The sequence below is a fragment of the Triticum urartu genome, chromosome 4, assembly GCF_003073215.2.
Source record: "Triticum urartu cultivar G1812 chromosome 4, Tu2.1, whole genome shotgun sequence".
Classification (NCBI taxonomy): domain Eukaryota; kingdom Viridiplantae; phylum Streptophyta; class Magnoliopsida; order Poales; family Poaceae; genus Triticum; species Triticum urartu.
In genome coordinates, this window is record NC_053025.1 from 331,822,191 (window position 1) to 331,838,810 (window position 16,620).

Genomic DNA, 16,620 nt, shown 5'->3' on the forward strand with positions numbered 1-16,620 from the left:
TGAGAAACTTGATGTTATGGCATCGAGTGGTACGCTCGGCTTGATCAAGGATACGAACGGGATATTCCCAATATGAGAGGTTATCTTGTAGATCAAGCGTTTCATGGTCCACTCCACGGATAGGATCCGCGAAGCAACGCCTGAGTTGAGAAACGTGGAAGACATCATGAACTATGGAAAGATGCGGAGGTAGTTCCAATTGGTAGGCAACTTCTCCTCGTTTGGCAAGAATGCGAAAGGGTCCAATGTAACGAGGAGCCAATTTGTCTTTGATACTGAAACGATGGGTTCCCTTTAACGGAGTAACCCGAAGGTAAGCCTTCTCGCTGTCTTCATAAGTCATGAGCTCTTTTGATGAGATTGGGCTGTTTTCAATTTCTCACGAATAACGCGAACCTGCTCTTCTGCTTCCTGAATCATATCCGGGCCAAAGAGTTGTCTTTCCCTGGTTTCTGACCAATTAAGAGGCGTTCGACATTTTCGTCCATAGAGAACTTCGAAAGGAGCTTTGCCCAAGCTAGCTTGATAAATATTTTTATAAGCAAACTCCGCGAATGGAAGGCATTTCTCCCAATCCATTCCGAATGAGATGACAGAAGCTCGGAGCATATCTTCTAGAATTTGATTTACTCGCTCTACTTGACCACTTGATTGGGGGTGGAAGGCGGTGCTAAAAGAGAGACGAGTTCCCATAGCATTTTGGAAACTTTCCCAAAATCGAGAGGTGAAGAGACTCCCACGGTCTGAGTTAATTTCCAATGGGACACCATGAAGAGACACTATTCGGGAGATGTATAAATCAGCTAGCTGGCTAGCGGTGATGCTCTCACAAACAGGTAGGAAATGGCCTACTTTGGAAAGACGGTCGATCACGACGAAGATGGCATTATTGCCTCTCTTGGTCCTAGGAAACCCAGTAATGAAATCCATACAGATTTTATCCCATTTCCAGTCAGGAATAGCCAAAGGTTGAAGGGTGCCAGTAGGCCATTGATGCTCTGCTTTAACACGATGACAGACATCGCAACTAGCAATATATTGAGCAATTTCTCTCTTCATCCTAGTCCACCAAAACCTCTGGCAATATATTGAGCAATATATTTTAGCACTACCGAGATGAATGGTTAGAGGGGATTCATGAGCTTCCTTAAGGATCAGCCACCTCAGGTTTCGTGCCTTGGGAACCACTAAGCGGTTTCCAAAGTATACGACACCTTGATCATCAACGGAGAAACAATTCGCGACTCCTTTCTTAATGTTTCTCTTAATACGGGAGATTCCCGGATCTACCTTCTGTGCCTTGATGATCTGATCCGTAAGGGTAGGTTTCGCCACCAGGGTGGATAGGAATCCTTGAGGAACAATGTGAAGATTAAGCTTATGAAATTCCTCGTGGAGAAGTGGTTGACTCTATTGTAACATCAGGTTGTTACAATAAGATTTACGACTTAGCGCATCAGCCATGACATTGGCTTTGCCCGGGGTGTAAGTTATTCCTAAGTCATAATCCGAGATCAACTCGACCCAACGTCTTTGCTTGAGATTCAAATCCGGTTGGGTGAATATATATTTCAAACTTTGGTGATCGGTGAAGATCTCGCAACAATTACCGAGAAGGTAATGTCGCCAAGTTTTCAGTGCATGGACTACAGCTGCAAGCTCTAGATCATGTGTGGGATAATTTTCCTCATGTGGGTGTAATTGCCGTGAAGCATAGGCAATTACCTGACGATCTTTCATGAGTATGCAACCTAGTCCTTGTCGCGAGGTGTCGCAATAGATAATAAAGTCCTTGGAGAAATCTGGTGGTACCAGCACGGGAGCAGATGGCAGGCGTCTTTTCAGTTCCTGAAAGCTGAACTCGCACTGTGGGGTCCACTCAAACTTTTTATCTTTCTTGAGGAGTTCAGTTAGAGGTTTAGCAACCTTGGAGAAATTCTCGACGAAGCGGCGACAATAGCTCGCTAAGCCAAGGAAGCTCCAAACTTGCTTGACCGTCTCAGGTGGAGTCCAATCAAGGATGGCTTGAACTCACTCGGGATTGATAGCAATACCCTTACGAGAGAGTACATGGCATAGATAGGTCACTTCTGGCAACCAAAATTCACACTTGGAGAATTTGGCATAAAGGCGATGCTCTCGAAGTTTCGTCAATACCAGCCTTAGATGTTCGGCATGTTCCTCTTCATTCTTGGAGTAGATGAGTATGTCATCGAGGTATACTATGACGAATTTATCCAAATACTCCATGAAGACCGAGTTCATTAACCGAGAGAAGGTGGCTGGGGCATTGGTTAAACCGAAGGACATAACGGTGTACTCGTATTGGCCATAGCGGGTAACAAAGGCCGTTTTGGGAATGTCCCTGTTTCTGATTTTGATTTGATGGTAGCCCAACCTCAAATCCATCTTGGAAAAGACTGAGGATCCAGCGAGCTGATCATAGAGATCGTTGATCCTGGGAAGCGGATACTTGTTCTTGATAGTGAGCAAGTTGACAGGTCGGTAATGTACAACCATCTGATCCGTTCCATCCTTCTTCTTGACGAAGAGGACGGGGCAAGCCCAAGGGGAGGAAGTAGGAAGGATGAAACCCTTTTTCAAGGACTCATCGAGTTGGTTCTTAAGCTCGGCTAGCTCTAAGGGTGCCATCTTATAGGGTCTTCTAGAAATTGGAACGGTTCCTGGAACAAGGTCTATCACAAACTCGACATTCCTATCAGGTGCAACACCTGGCAGTTCTTCTGGAAAGACATCCGGAAAGTCTCGGACTACTGGAACATCTTCAAGGTCGTGAAGGGGTTAGCATTTAGGGAGTAAAGCTGGCGCTTGGCCACTCGAGTTAAAACATTGATTGTCTTACCCGATGAGTGAGTAAGTTGAACGGTTCTAGTGGCACAATCAATCTTAGCATAATGATCTGACATCCAGTCCATACCCAAGATGATGCTTATGTCCGAGGACTTGAGAGCTATTTAGGATGCAAGGAAGACAAGTCTATCGACAAGAATTTCATTCCCATGGCTTACTCTAGAAGTTTGCCATTTGGAACCCGGAGTTTGAATTACAATGGAAGTGGGCATGTCACAGAATGTCATGTTATGCAATCGAGCAGAGTTCTTAGATATGAATGAATGAGATGCTCCATTATCAAAAAGAACAGATGCCAGATGGCAATTAACAAGGAGCGTACCAAGGACGATGTTAGGATCATCATGAGCCTCCTCAGCTGAGACATAGTTGACATGGCCACGTGCAGTGCTGGCTGGCTTGGCGTAGAATGTCTTTCCCGCTGGCTTACCACGGCCAACGGACTTTCCAGACTGATTGGGGTTGTTGTTCTGGGCACAGTAACGACTGTAGTGACCCGGCTCTCCACACTTGAAACATGTCACAAACATTGGGGCGTGGAGCAGCATTAGCAGCGGGGCCACCATAGGGCTTAGACGGTGCAAACTGCTGGTTGGGGCGAGGCGCCTCAAAGGATGGCCTCGGAATGAACCCGGGTGGCAGTGCCATGCTTGGGATCCACACCCAACGCTTCTGAGATCCAGAGCCGGATGAAGAACCAAAATCACGAGAGTGCTTGCGTGAAGCGTCATAGTCAGACTGGCCTGTCTCAGCACTGATGGCTTTATTGACCAACTTCTGAAAGGAGGTGCACTCGTGCAGACGAAGATCGCGGCGAAGCACGGGGCTAAGTCCCTTGCGGAACCTTGCCTGCTTCTTAGCATCGGTGGATACCTCTTCAGGAGCATATCGTGCCAGATTCCCAAATTCATGACTATATGCATCCACAGTCAGTCTTCCTTGGGTGAAATTGCAGAACTCTTCCCTCTTGCGATCTATGAGACCTTCCGGGATCTGATGCTCACGGAAAGCATCACTGAATTCAGCCCAAGTAGTGATTTGGCCGACCGGGTGCATAGCCTCAAAGTTTTCCCACCAAAGGCTAGCAGGGCCTTCGAGGTGATAGGCAGCATAGGTAACCTTATCAGCTTCGGCTACGTTGGTAGAACGTAGCTTGTGTGTGATGCTGCGAAGCCAGTCATCCGCGTCGAGGGGCTCGACGGAATGATTAAACTTTGGTGGGTACAACTTGATGAAGTCATTGATTGACACCAAGTCATTTCACTGATGGCGTGCAGTGTTCTGCTCAATCCGCTCCAGCAAGCGGTTAATCTCACGTTTGTTTCTTTCCGCCTCCAGCATAACTTCAGCCAGAGAAGGCGGGTGAGGCAGATTTTCACCCCTAGCTGCACTGGCTTCTCCCTGCTCCGGGGCAGCAGGGTTGCTGCGGGTGTTGACCATCCTAGGAAAAACAAGACAACGGTTTAGACAAGGATGGCACAAACTTAGCAAGGAAGTGCAGAATGTAATGGATAACATGGAATGCTAAGATGTTCATTGCACGACATGGTAATATAGAAACTGCCATATATATACCATTGGTCATACACACCGTACATAGTTTAGTACAAGCCCATGCTAGAGTACAACTACGGTGAAAGACATTACATCTCATCGGAGGCATTCCAAGCTCCTATACATTATTTTTCTACACCTCCGGAGCGTGATACACACCAAGTCGTATCCTATGGTCACGTAGGACTGTGGAGAATACAACTATTACAGTACTAGTGAAACTACTACTAGCTCAGATGGCTCTGTAGTAATCCTCATAAAAGTCACCACCAAAGCCTGGAACTGGAACATGATCATCTGGGAACAGACGGTCCTGCGGAGCCTGTGGACCATAGGGACTCGGATGTGGCCTTGGTCCCACAGGCGGTGGCAGACGGGGACCACGAGGAGGGGTGATGCCTCCTACATCACACCACTCCATACAATCTGGCAATCCAGACCGCACAGGGTACAGGTCCCTCAGGTCCATGTATCCTACCTGTACCGCAGGTGCAAACCGAGTCAAAGTGGCCCAGTGATCAGCACGAGAGTTGAAAAGCTCCATATGCAAGGCCCGATTTTTGCGGTCCTTATCCTCGAGCATCACGGCGGTGGTGCGGAGTAGTGACTCCTCATGTGTAGAGTCATAGTACAAAGCCTGATAGTACCCCTCTGCTCCAGGAAGTGAGGCTGGCATGTAACGGAAGTCGGTGTTTTGAAGCAAGGCAGTCCTGGCTCGAATGATAGTCATCATTGAGTAAGCTGCATCCTGCACAGACATCTCAATAGTGACCCCAAGTCCATAGGAACAGTGAAGGGGTTGAGTGGCTCCAGGATAAGAAGGATATATCCTGACGGTACAAAGGTACTGGCTCTGGTTGAAGTCTCTGAACTGCTCCTTGACGGTATATTCCGGATACCACCGATAGCCTGACTCGACCATCACTCGAACAAACATGGCCGTGTGGCCGGGCACATCGAGGCACCAGGTTAGACGAACCACTTGGTTCTGGGAGCGGGTGGCCATCTGAAAGCACAGAATAATGCAAAGGCATTAGAATTTTCTAGGGGAAATCGGACAGCATAATGGCTGTAAATGCTTAGAAAAACATTTGAGACATCCACAGCAGTTTGCAATACCACTCAACAACATCATATCAAGGTTCTGATTCAACTGGCAACATACTAAAAGTAGTAGAAACTGTACTGAGGCTTGTAACAATAATCCTATAAGCTACTACGGATTAGTAACACGTGAACCTGATAGAAGGACAGAGCCTAGTCCTTAACCCACGTACAATGAGAAGAGAATGACTCAGATCAGAGGGCATAAGGTAAAGGAGAAAAAGAGCCTTACGTTCCCTCCCACAATCAATTCCCCTAAATATAACTAAAGCATTTCTAGACTCGACATCGACCAGTTTGGCTCAACGAACCTATAGGCAGTCCGGCTCTAATGCCAACGCTGTCAGGACCCCGATTCCAAGTGACATCGATCTAGCCGGTAACACCTGATATCACATTGCGGCCTCATGCACGGTATCCCCACGGGTGTCGTCTTACCATGGCCTGGGACCGTTTGCGCCTTTTGGCTCACGTATATGATAGTGTCGCTAGCATCCATATGACAGAGAACCCGGGCCGACATGGGTCGTCGTGAACCCAAAGCGGCACAGACCTATGTAGACAGGGATACATGAATCACATCGAGCATGTCAGTCAACAGCGTGTGAATCCGGGCTGTAGCACTGGGCTAACAGGACTCCGGGGAACCCGGGCTGTAGCAGGCTAGGCAGGACTCTGGATGTCACCGCATGACATTTCCCCAAAGGGACAGACATAGGAACGAAGTGAAACACATGCCGGCCAGTCAAGCGTCCTGAGCAGTAGTGCTGGGCTAGCAGGACTCCGGTGAACCGGGCTGTAGCGGTGTCGGGTGGTAGGTGCGACATATGCCAACGGATGGCTTATCATTGTGGGAGCCAGTAAGACATCGCCGGTGCCTGGAAGCGGGATGAGGCGAAGACATGCACGCCGGCGAATCTTACCCAGCTTCGGGGCTCTCCGTGGAGATAACACCCCTACTACTGCTCTACGGGGTCTCCGCATGATCACTAGATGAACGAGTGGCTACAAGATGCTCCTTGAGCTGCTTGGCGAGAGGAAGAATAAGGGCACGGCTAGCTCTCGTCTCCTCTCTATGTGGTGTCTAATACTAGCTCAGATCAACCCTTTGCATGGGTGCCTCGGGGGGTTTATATCGGCTCACCCCCCGGGGGTACAATGGTAATCCGGCTGCACGTGGGCCCAGCCGTCTGTGTCTACGCTCGCCGGCTTCTGCGCCGGCTGCTGGGGCCCGCCGGCTGCTGGGTCCCGCCGGCTGCCGGCTCCTTGGTCGACAGGCAGGCCGCACTGTCCAGGGCCTTGTCGGTGGCTGGTCACTGTTGCCTCAACCTGGTGATGAGGGATTCGCCGAGGTGGGCGTGGCTATAGTGCCGCCGCCCGGCGGGAGATTGCTGTAGCCTCACCGCGTCTTGTCTCCTTAATGGGGCGTCTCCTTCGAGGGAGGGGGCAAGCCGACCGTGGGGAGCCGGCCCCGTCTCGGGCCGACTGGGGGAGGCCTGGCTGCCTTCGGGTGTCTCTCTGCCTGAGGGGGCCCACCGCCCGTGGGCCACGCTGGCAGCCCGTCGTGGGTGACATCAGGGTCGACATGGCAACAGTGCCGCGCCGGACGGGTCATGGCCACCCCGTACGGCGCACTGTGCCAGGCGTGCTCCGGGATTCGGGGGTGGCAGGCTTTACTGTAGCCACGCCCCGTCACATCGCTGTTATGTGGATGCAGACTTCGAGGGTATGATCTTGACCGCTTTGTGGGGGCCGGCCTCTTGGAGTCGGCCTTCTCGTGGCCGGCTTCTTGGAGCCGGCCCTCCCGCGGCTTTCTTCATGAGGGCTAAAGTCAGGCCGCCTCCCGATAGTCGGCCTGGGAGTCAGCCGGCAAGGGGAAGGCGGCCCCACGTCTTGGATTCTTGAGGGCCGGATTGGCTCATAATTTTTTCAGAAGGGCCAGGTGGAGCCGGCTAGGCTACCCGTGGTCATTTACTCCGACAGTAGTCCCCGAAGCTGATCGAGCTTCGAGGCTGACAAAGGGACGAGAAGCTTGGTCAGCTTCCTATCCTGAGGAGCCGGCTTTGCTTATGCGTGCCGTCTTCGGAAAGCTCCGTTTCTCGTAGGCGGGAACGTGGGTCGGCCTACGAGCAGACCGCGCGCCATCCCGCGGGCCACGTGGCAAGGAAAACCTGCCAACGCACGCGCGCGATGGGATGCCGCCGCGGGCGTGGGCCCGCCACTCCTAGGCCTTGGCCCGAGCACGGATCTTCTGCGGCCCACACGGACCGCTCGCCTTCCTGCGGCGGTTTTATTATGCCATTAGGGCGCAATAATCGCGGGACATGGGGTTAGTGGGCGCAGTTGATCCCACGTTCCCCCACACCACGCCTCCTCGGCTCTGCCGTGCGGGTCTATAAGTAGGGGGAGGAGGGGGAGCGGCAGAGGCTCGCACGCTCTCCCTCGCTCCGCCCCTTCTCACCTTCCTTCTTCTTCCCTTCGCCGCCGCAGCGACCCATTGTCGCGCCGCTCCGCCATCGGACCTCTTGGTTCCTTTGGTCCCGCCGTAGCGGGGTCATGCGCGTCTCCGCCGTCGCATCGTCTTGTTCCTCGCCGCGTCGTTCCCATGGCGTTGTCGAGCTCGTGGGATGGCTCCAACGTCCACGAGGACCACATTGAGTTCCTCCGCCGGACGCGGCGTCTACCGGGCGAGAACTACGTGCGGGTTCGTCAGGCGCCGGCGAGGGAGATTTCGCCAGCACCGAAGGAGGGCGAGCAGGTAATCTTCCGCTCGCACTGCATGCGCGGCTTCGGCCTCCCGGCGAGCGGATTCCTTTGCGCTTTTCTTGAATTCTACCACCTCCAGCCGCATCACCTCGCGCCCAACGCGGTGATGCTGCTGTCGGCTTTCGTCACCTTGTGTGAGGGCTTTCTTGGGGTTCTCCCCACTCTCGAGCTCTGGGGAGAATTCTTCAAGAGCAAGCTCGGCACCGTTGTCGCGGGCGTGCCCGCCCCCTTCGGAGCTTTCATTGCCATGAGGCGGACGAGCGAGAACAATCTGTTCCCGCCCATCCCGCTGATCCAGTCGGTGAAGCTCTGGCAGAAATCCTACTTTTACGTGAAGAACGTCGCCCAGCAAGGCGACTACGTCAACCTGCCGGCTTACGTAGCCGGCCCGCCGGCTGGGAGGCAACCCTCGTGGAGCTACCGGGCCAGGTCGTTGTCTCAGGCCGGGAACGCAGCCGTCTCCCGGCTCCGGGTGATGATCCAGTCGGAGGGCCTGACCGGAGCCGACCTGGTGGCCGCCTTCGAGGAGCGCCGAGTACTTCCGCTCCAAGGCCGGCCTCACATGATTTGCCAGATGAGCGGCCGCTTCGACCCGTGCCGGCTGAGCACCAGGGAGATGCCTCATGCCGAGGTGTCTTACATGGTGAACTACATCTCCAACTGCAAGCTTGCCCAGGATTGGCGATACAGCAAGGGGCCGTATTCTCACGCCAACCCTCCGCCTGCCGTAAGTTTTTCTTCTTTTCTTCCTTTTTGTAGCCGGCCTCATGATGGCTGACTTCTGATCAATTGGTTTGCCCTTAGCAGAACCCTCTTCTTCCGCCGATGGCCGGGGCCGCAGGGGTAGAGCGCCAGCTCCTCCCCGACCGCATGGTGGATGACGTCGACAATCCGGACCTGGGAGCGGCCGCCATGGAAGATGCCATCATGGGGGAAGGCGACGAGGCAGGAGGCGCGGGGCTCGGGGCCGGCCTCGAGGACTGGGCGGACGATGACGAGGTCGAAGCCGCCCTGCACCGCCAGCCGGTGCTTGATCATCAAGGCGCGGGCCCGTCTACCGCGCCGGCTGCCCGTGGCGGCGCGTAGAAACACCGGTCCGCATCGACCTTCTTCGGCAGCCGACCGAAGAAATCCAAGGGTTCCACGGCGGCGACCAAGCGGGACGAGGTGGCTGTGAAGGCGGCCCGCTTCCGCAAGGCGGTGAAACAGCCGCAGGCGATCTCGGCGTAAGTCGTCGAACGTCTTGTATATATTTTTTTTGTCCTTTTTGATTGGGGCTCTTCTAAACCTTTCTTTGCTCACCGGGCAGGGCACCGCTTTCCCTCGAGCGAGGTCCTGGCGGCTCCGTAGTCGGGCCAACTGGAGGGTCCTCAGGTTCCCGCCGCGTGGATCCCCACGCCAACCTCATGGAGGCCACGGAGCGGAATGCACGGGAGGCGCGGGAGGAGCGGGAGGCGGCGGAGCGAAGGACCGCCCAGGCGGCGAAGGAGCAGGCCGACGCGGTGGCCAAGGCCCGGGCGGAGGCGGCAGCCGCGGAGACGAAGGCGGAGGCCTCGCACAACTAGCCTCCGCTGCTCGTCGTTCCCCTCCGCGCCGTGGCCCCCGACATCCCCATGCCCCGTCGGAGGAGGTCGACCAAGACCAGCCGGTGATGGAGAGGAGAGAGGAGCACGTATTCTTCATGGAGGAGGCGCCGCAGTCGGCGCCGACTGGAGCGGGCCAAAGCGGCCAACCAGCCGCGGCGCCAGAGCAGCCGGCCGGGAGCGAGCCGGAGGGAGGGCCGGCCTCGCAGTGCAGCCGGCATTTCGCCGGCGCGCAGGGGGGGGTACCTCCGCACCGGAGCCGCACCGAGCTACGGGTGCCAGCCAGACGGCGGAGGCCTTGGAGGCGGCCAGCGCCAGCACGTCTGAGTGGACGCCCAGCAGGGGGACGGCCGAGCTGAACACGGCGGCCCAGGAGGTCTGGAACCGGCTTCAAGCCCAGACCGCTTCACTGCAGTGATACACCCAAGAGTTCCTCGCGACGCGGGCCATCATCCAGGTAAGCCCTCTGGCCTTGGTTGTTTTGCTTTTTTGATTTCTTCCGTGGGGGCGCGTCAGCGCACCCACTGGGTGTAGTCCCCGAGTTCCGAGTCGGCTGCTGAGCATGCGGCTTGGAACTTTCTAGGTCCTGACAGCTATCTTATTCTTGCATCCTGTCTGATCTTCCAGGAATACCATAACCTCCGCGTTGCTGCCTTCAACTCCCAGGCTCAGGAGCTGGGTCGGAAAACCGAGGACCTGACCAACAGCCGGAGTGCGTGCTATGTCTCATTCATCTCCTATGGGGGCGCGTCAGCACACCCACTGGGTGTAGACCCCGAGATTCGGGCCGACTGCTGTGCAGTCGGGTCGGATCTTCCCTGGCGACTTCTTCCTTATTGATTTTTCCTTTGTCTTCATGCTTGCAGGAGCCAATGCCGACTTGAGGGGGCAGCTCAGCGGGGCCTAGGCCACCCTTCGCGCCAAAGAAGACGAGTACAACGCCTTGGTCCTGGAGCGTGACCGCCTGGCGAAGAAGTTGGCCGACCAGGAGGAGAGCGACAAGGCGGCCCTGAAGAAGGCGCAGGACAGCGAGGACGCCCTCAAAGCTGATTTCGAGACCGAAGCGGTGGGCTGGGCTGAGTCAAAACAAGTGCTGAGCGAGGGCTTCGGCCGGATTGAGGATCTGATCGACGATAAGCCGCCTTTCTCACTCCTTGCTTGCCCCATGCCCCCTGATTTGTGTTCTGACTTGTGCTGCTTTTTGTTCTTTGTGCAGACTACTTCCCCGGCTTCTCCGTCTTCACCACCCAGACCATCGAGGCCCACCGCGAGGCGCGCCGGCAGGCGGGGGCTGACATCGCGCCGGATGCGAGCCAGACGCTTGAGGAGCAACTCTTGGCGGTCCAAGCTCGGCTGCAGCCGGCTCACCGCATGCTCCGCCGCCTCCAGCGTGCCGGGGCGCAGGTGTTGGCCGCCCTCTGGCCAGGCGAAACGATTCCCCGCACCCCGAGTCGGACTGCCGACTGGCTGGAGGTCGCGGTTGGCCACTTCGAGGCCTGGAAGGCATCGGCAGCCCGGCTTGGAGCTATGCGGGCGCTGGAGTTCGTTCGAGCCTACTATCCCGGGCTGAACCTAGACCAGCTGCGCACCTGGCGGCTGGAGGCCGACGAGGAGATGGAGGAGGTGCGGCCGGCTATCGCTCAACGTGCCTCGACGATCGCCGAGTGCACTGACATCAGCGTCTTTGCTCCTGAAATAAATGACGACGGTGTTGCCCAGCCGGAGGAATGGTTTGGGCTGGACCCGGCAGCGGGTGAGGACTCGGCAGAGGAGATCGCTTCCAGCGATGAAGGCGAAGACGACGAAGGAGAGGAAGGCGAAGACGTCGAGCCGGCCGGTGAAGCGGTCAGCCAGCCCCAGCTTGACCGTGCCTCCAGCAACGAGGCGCGTGCTAGCGCGCCCTCTGCGGGAGGTGGTGATCAAGTCGAGGTTCGCCAGCCGGCCACTCCTCCAGCCGGCACTATCGTCTCTACCGACCTGCCCGACTCGCCAGTCGCTCCCTTGGCTTAGTCTGTCGTCCTTGCTTTTCCTGCTTGTTACTCTTTGAACATTTTTTGTTAAACTTGCGCAGTTCCACCCACTGGGGGTGTATTCAAACTATGTTGAATGCTGGCCTTTCGAAGGCCTTTTGTGTAAATATGATCGTGTATGTGTTTGGCTTCCATTCGCGTATGCTTTTTATCTTTAGGCTGTTTCCTTTGCCACCTTCCCCTAGCTGCTGCCTTCCCAACCGGCAGCTGCTCTGCAGCCTGCGGCTAAGGAAGAACTTGGCTATATTTATTTATTTTTTATTGGGGAAGGCAAGTACTCGAGCTTTCTTAGATTGAAGCAAGGTGAATGGAAGCCGGCCAGCCGGCTACTCTGGTAGTCGGTCGGTGGTGGGAGAAAAACCGGCTTTTGTTATATTAGTCCATTAGTCCCTAGCCGTTTTTCGTGTGGGCGTCCTTTCCTGCCTTTAACTCTTGCCAGCCGGACAGCCGGTTCTTCGAACTGCGGCTTTTGGCAAGAGAGGGCTTGGGTGCCGGCACACTACTTGTCTGACCGCGGGTAGGACTTCTAATATAACTCAAGGCGGCCAGCCCCCGGGCCGACTAGTCGAACCCGGTGCCGGACGAAAAAAGTGAAAGTAATGACATGATCATAAGCATGATACTCTTCATTTATAGATAAAAGATGGCAGTCCCCGAGCTTTCCTCGGGGGGCCTATTGTCTTGTACTTAGTACAAAAGTTAGCGTGATACATACTGCATTTCAACTGTAAAATCTTCGGAGGAGGTTGGCATTCCATGGTCGTTCCGACTCTTTGCCGGAGTCGTCTCTCTTTCGTGCCTTCGGCTTCTGTGCGTCGATCAGGTAGTAGGAGTCATTTCCCAGTGCTCTGCTGATGACGAAGGGGCCTTCCCAAGGGGCCGAGAGCTTGTGCTGGCCGGCTGTTCGTTGGATCAGCCGGAGCACGAGGTCGCCTTGTTGGAAAGATCTTGGTTTGACCTTCCGGCTGTGGTAGCGGCGCAAGCCCTGCTGGTAGATGGCGGACCGGCTGAGGGCTAACAGCCGGCCTTCTTCCAGCAGGTCGACGCCGTCTTCTCGTGCTTCCTTGGCCTCCACCTCTGTGTACATGATTACCCGAGGCGAGTCGAACTCGATGTCGGTTGGGATGACCGCCTCGGCACCATACACGAGGAAGAAGGAGTGAAGCTGGTTGACTTGTTTGGGGTAGTGCGCAGACTCCAGAGGACGGCCGGCAGCTCATCGAGCCAACAGCCGGCCGAACGTTCCAGTGGTACGACCAGTCGGGGCTTGATGCCGGAGAGGATGAGGCCGTTGGCTCGCTCGACTTGGCCGTTTGACGGCGGGTGGGCAACGGACGCTAAGTCCAACCGGATGCCCTGCGTCGCGCAGAAACGTGCCAATGCTCCCTTGGCGAAATTCGTGTCGTTGTCGGTGATGATGCTGTGTGGCACGCCGTAGCGAGTTGTTATATCTGCGATGAATGTCACGGCAGTTGGCCCATTCAGCTTCTTGATCGGCTTTGCCTCAATCCATTTGGTGAATTTGTCCACGGCGACAAGCAGATGTGTCATGCCGCAGCGCGCCGTCTTGAACGGGCCCACCATGTCCAGTCCCCAGACAGCGAAGAGCCAAGTGAGGGGAATGGTATTGAGTGCCGAAGCCGGCATGTGTTGCTTGGAGCTGAAGACTTGGCACCCTTTGCAATGTTTAACTAACTCCTTGGCGTCATCCAAAGCCGTCGGCCAAAAGAACCCATGGCGGAAAGCTTTGGCGACGAGTGATCTTGAGGCTGCATGGTGGCCGCATTCTCCTTGGTGGATGTCTCTCAGGATTGCAATGCCCTTGTCTTGCTCGACGCATCGCTGGAAGACTCCAGTGACACTGCGCCTGACGAGCTCTCTATTGACGATTGTGTATGCTCCGGCTAGGCGTTGGACTTGTCTTGCCTCTGTTTCGTCAGCCGGCAGATCTTGGTTTATTAGGAAGTTGAGGATGGACTGATCCCATGATGGAGCTGCGACTTCTTCTATTGCCAATACGGCTACTGCGACCAGGGCGGGCGGGCTGGGTGGTGAAATGCTGGAGTCGGCCACCGCCTCTTGTGTTGGTGCAGTCCCCGGGCCAACTACCGCGGTCCCCGAGCCGGGTGTGGCAGTCCCCGGGTCGGGCATAACTACGGAAGTCCCTGAGCCGCCTACTGACGTCCCCGGGCCGACTATCGAAGTCCCCGGGTCACCTGCTTGGTTCGTCGAGCCAGACCTGGCCGCATCGAGGTCAGGCGGCACGAAGATGGAATCGGACTCTGGAGACGGCTTGATAGACGGCTTGAGGAGGCGTTGCAGAGAGACACCGATTGGTATTGCCTGACGAGTGGAGCCTATTCAAGCCAGGGTATCAGCTGGCTCGTTGTCGGCTCGCGGTACGTGGAGGAACTCGCATCCTTCAAAGTACCCGCTGATCTGCTGAACGAGGAAGCGGTAGCTTGCCATATTTGCGTCCTTGGCGTCCCAGTCGCCGGATGATTGCTGGACTACCAAGTCCGAGTCGCCATAACATAGGATCCGGCGTATGCCGAGCTCTTTGGCAAGCCGGAGCCCGTGTATGAGCGCCTCGTACTCGGCCACGTTGTTGGAGGCGGCAAAGTGAATTTGCAGCGTGTATCTGAGCTTGTCGCCTTTGGGAGAGGTGAGGATGACGCCGGCTCCCAAGCCGGTGCGCATCTTGGACCCGTCAAAGTGCATGCGCCAATGAGTGGAGTCGGGAGTTGGCGGTAGGTATTGGGTCTCGGCCCAGTCGACGAGGAAGTCGGCCAATGCTTGGGACTTGATGGCGGTGCGAGGCTGGTAGAAGATCGTGTAGGGGGCCAGCTCGATGGCCCATTTCGCCACTCGGCCGGATGCATCCCGTCTGCCTATGATCTCGGCAAGCGGGGCGGTGCATACGACCGTGATGGGGTGCTCTTGGAAGTAGGGCTTCAGCTTCTTGGCGGCGAAGTACACGCCATAGCACATCTTCTGGTAGTACGGGTAGTTCTGCTTCGAGGTAGATAGCACCTCGCTCAAATAGTACACCGGCCTCTGGACCGGCTGGGCTCGGCCCTCTTCTGGGCGCTGGACTACGATGACGGTGCTGACCACCCGGCTGGTTGCAGCAATGTAGAGGAGCATGGGCTCTTTCTCAGTCGGCGCCGCCAGGACAGGCGGCGTGGCCAGCATCTTCTTCAGCTCGTGAAAAGCTTGGTCGGCTTGGTCGTTCCACTCGAAGTGAGTGGTCTTCTTCATGAGGCGGTAGAGGGGGAGGGCTTTCTCTCTGAGCCGGCTGATGAAGCGGTTCAGGGAGGCCAAGCACCCGGTGAACTTCTGGACGTCTCGAAGTTTGGTGGGAATCGCCATTCTCTCCATGGCCTTGATCTTTATTGGATTGCATTCGATGCTGCGTTCGGAGACCAGGAAGCCTAGGAGTTGGCCGGCTAGCACTCCGAACACGCATTTCTCGGGGTTGAGCTTGATCTGGAACCGGCGCAGGTTCTCAAATGTTTCCTTGAGGTCCTCCAGCAAAGTGTCACGCTTCTCCGTCTTCACCATAATGTCTTCTACGTAGACGTGGGCATTTCTGCCGAGCTGCTTGAGGAGGCACTTCTGCATGCAACGCTGAAAAGTGGCACCGGCATTTCTCAAGCCGAATGTCATAGTCAGGTAGCAGAAAGCTCCGAATGGTGTGATGAAGGCGGTCTTCAGGCGGTCAGCCGGATCTAGCTTTATCTGGTGGTATCCTGAGTAAGCATCCAAGAAACTCAATAGCTCGCATCCGGCCATGGAGTCTATCACTTGATCAATCCTTGGCAGGGCAAAGGGATCTTTGGGGCAGGCCTTGTTGAGGCTCGTGTAGTCTATGCACATGCGCCACTTGTTGTTCTTCTTTAGCACAAGGACCGGGTTGGCGAGCCACTCTGGAAAGAAAACCTCCATAATGAAGCCGACTGCCAGAAGCCGGGCTATCTCCTCTCCCGCAATCCTTCTTTTCTCCTCCGACAGTAGGCGGAGGGGTTGTTTGACTGGTTTTGCGACTTCTCGGACGTGTAGCTTGTGCTCGGCGAATTCCTTCGGAACACCCGGCATGTCCTTAGGGGACCATGCAAAGATATCCCGATTCTCACGGAGGAAGTCGGCGAGCTCGCCTTCCTATTTGCTGTTTAGGTTTGCCCCGATTATGGCAAACCTTTCTGAATGCTCGAGGTCAAGAGGTATCTTCTTCGTCTCCTTGGCCGGCTGGAAAGATCCTTGGGCATCACACTCCTTGGGATCGGGGGACAGGGCCGGCTGTTTGCTGGCCATGGCCACGACTCGGTCCAACATCTTCTTTTCTTCGGCAATCACAAGGAACTCGGCCAGCCGGCTGCTGGCTGCAGTGCACTTGGAAGATTTCTTGTAATCGCCGGCTATGGTGAGGATGCCCTTGGAGCTCAGCATCGTCATTTTGAGGTAAGCATAGTGGGGAACAGCCATGAACCTGGCCAAGGCAGGACGGCCAAGCAATGCATAGTAGGGGCTCTCTAGTTCCACCACTTCAAACCAGATCGCTTCTCGGCGGAAATGATCCTTGTCCCCAAAGAGTACATCAATCTTGATCTTGCCAATGGGGGCGCAGGACAGGCCAGGTACAATGCCATGGAACACAGTCCGAGTAGGCATGAGTTGCTTCGTCTTGACGTTCAGCTTCTCCAGGGTGTCAC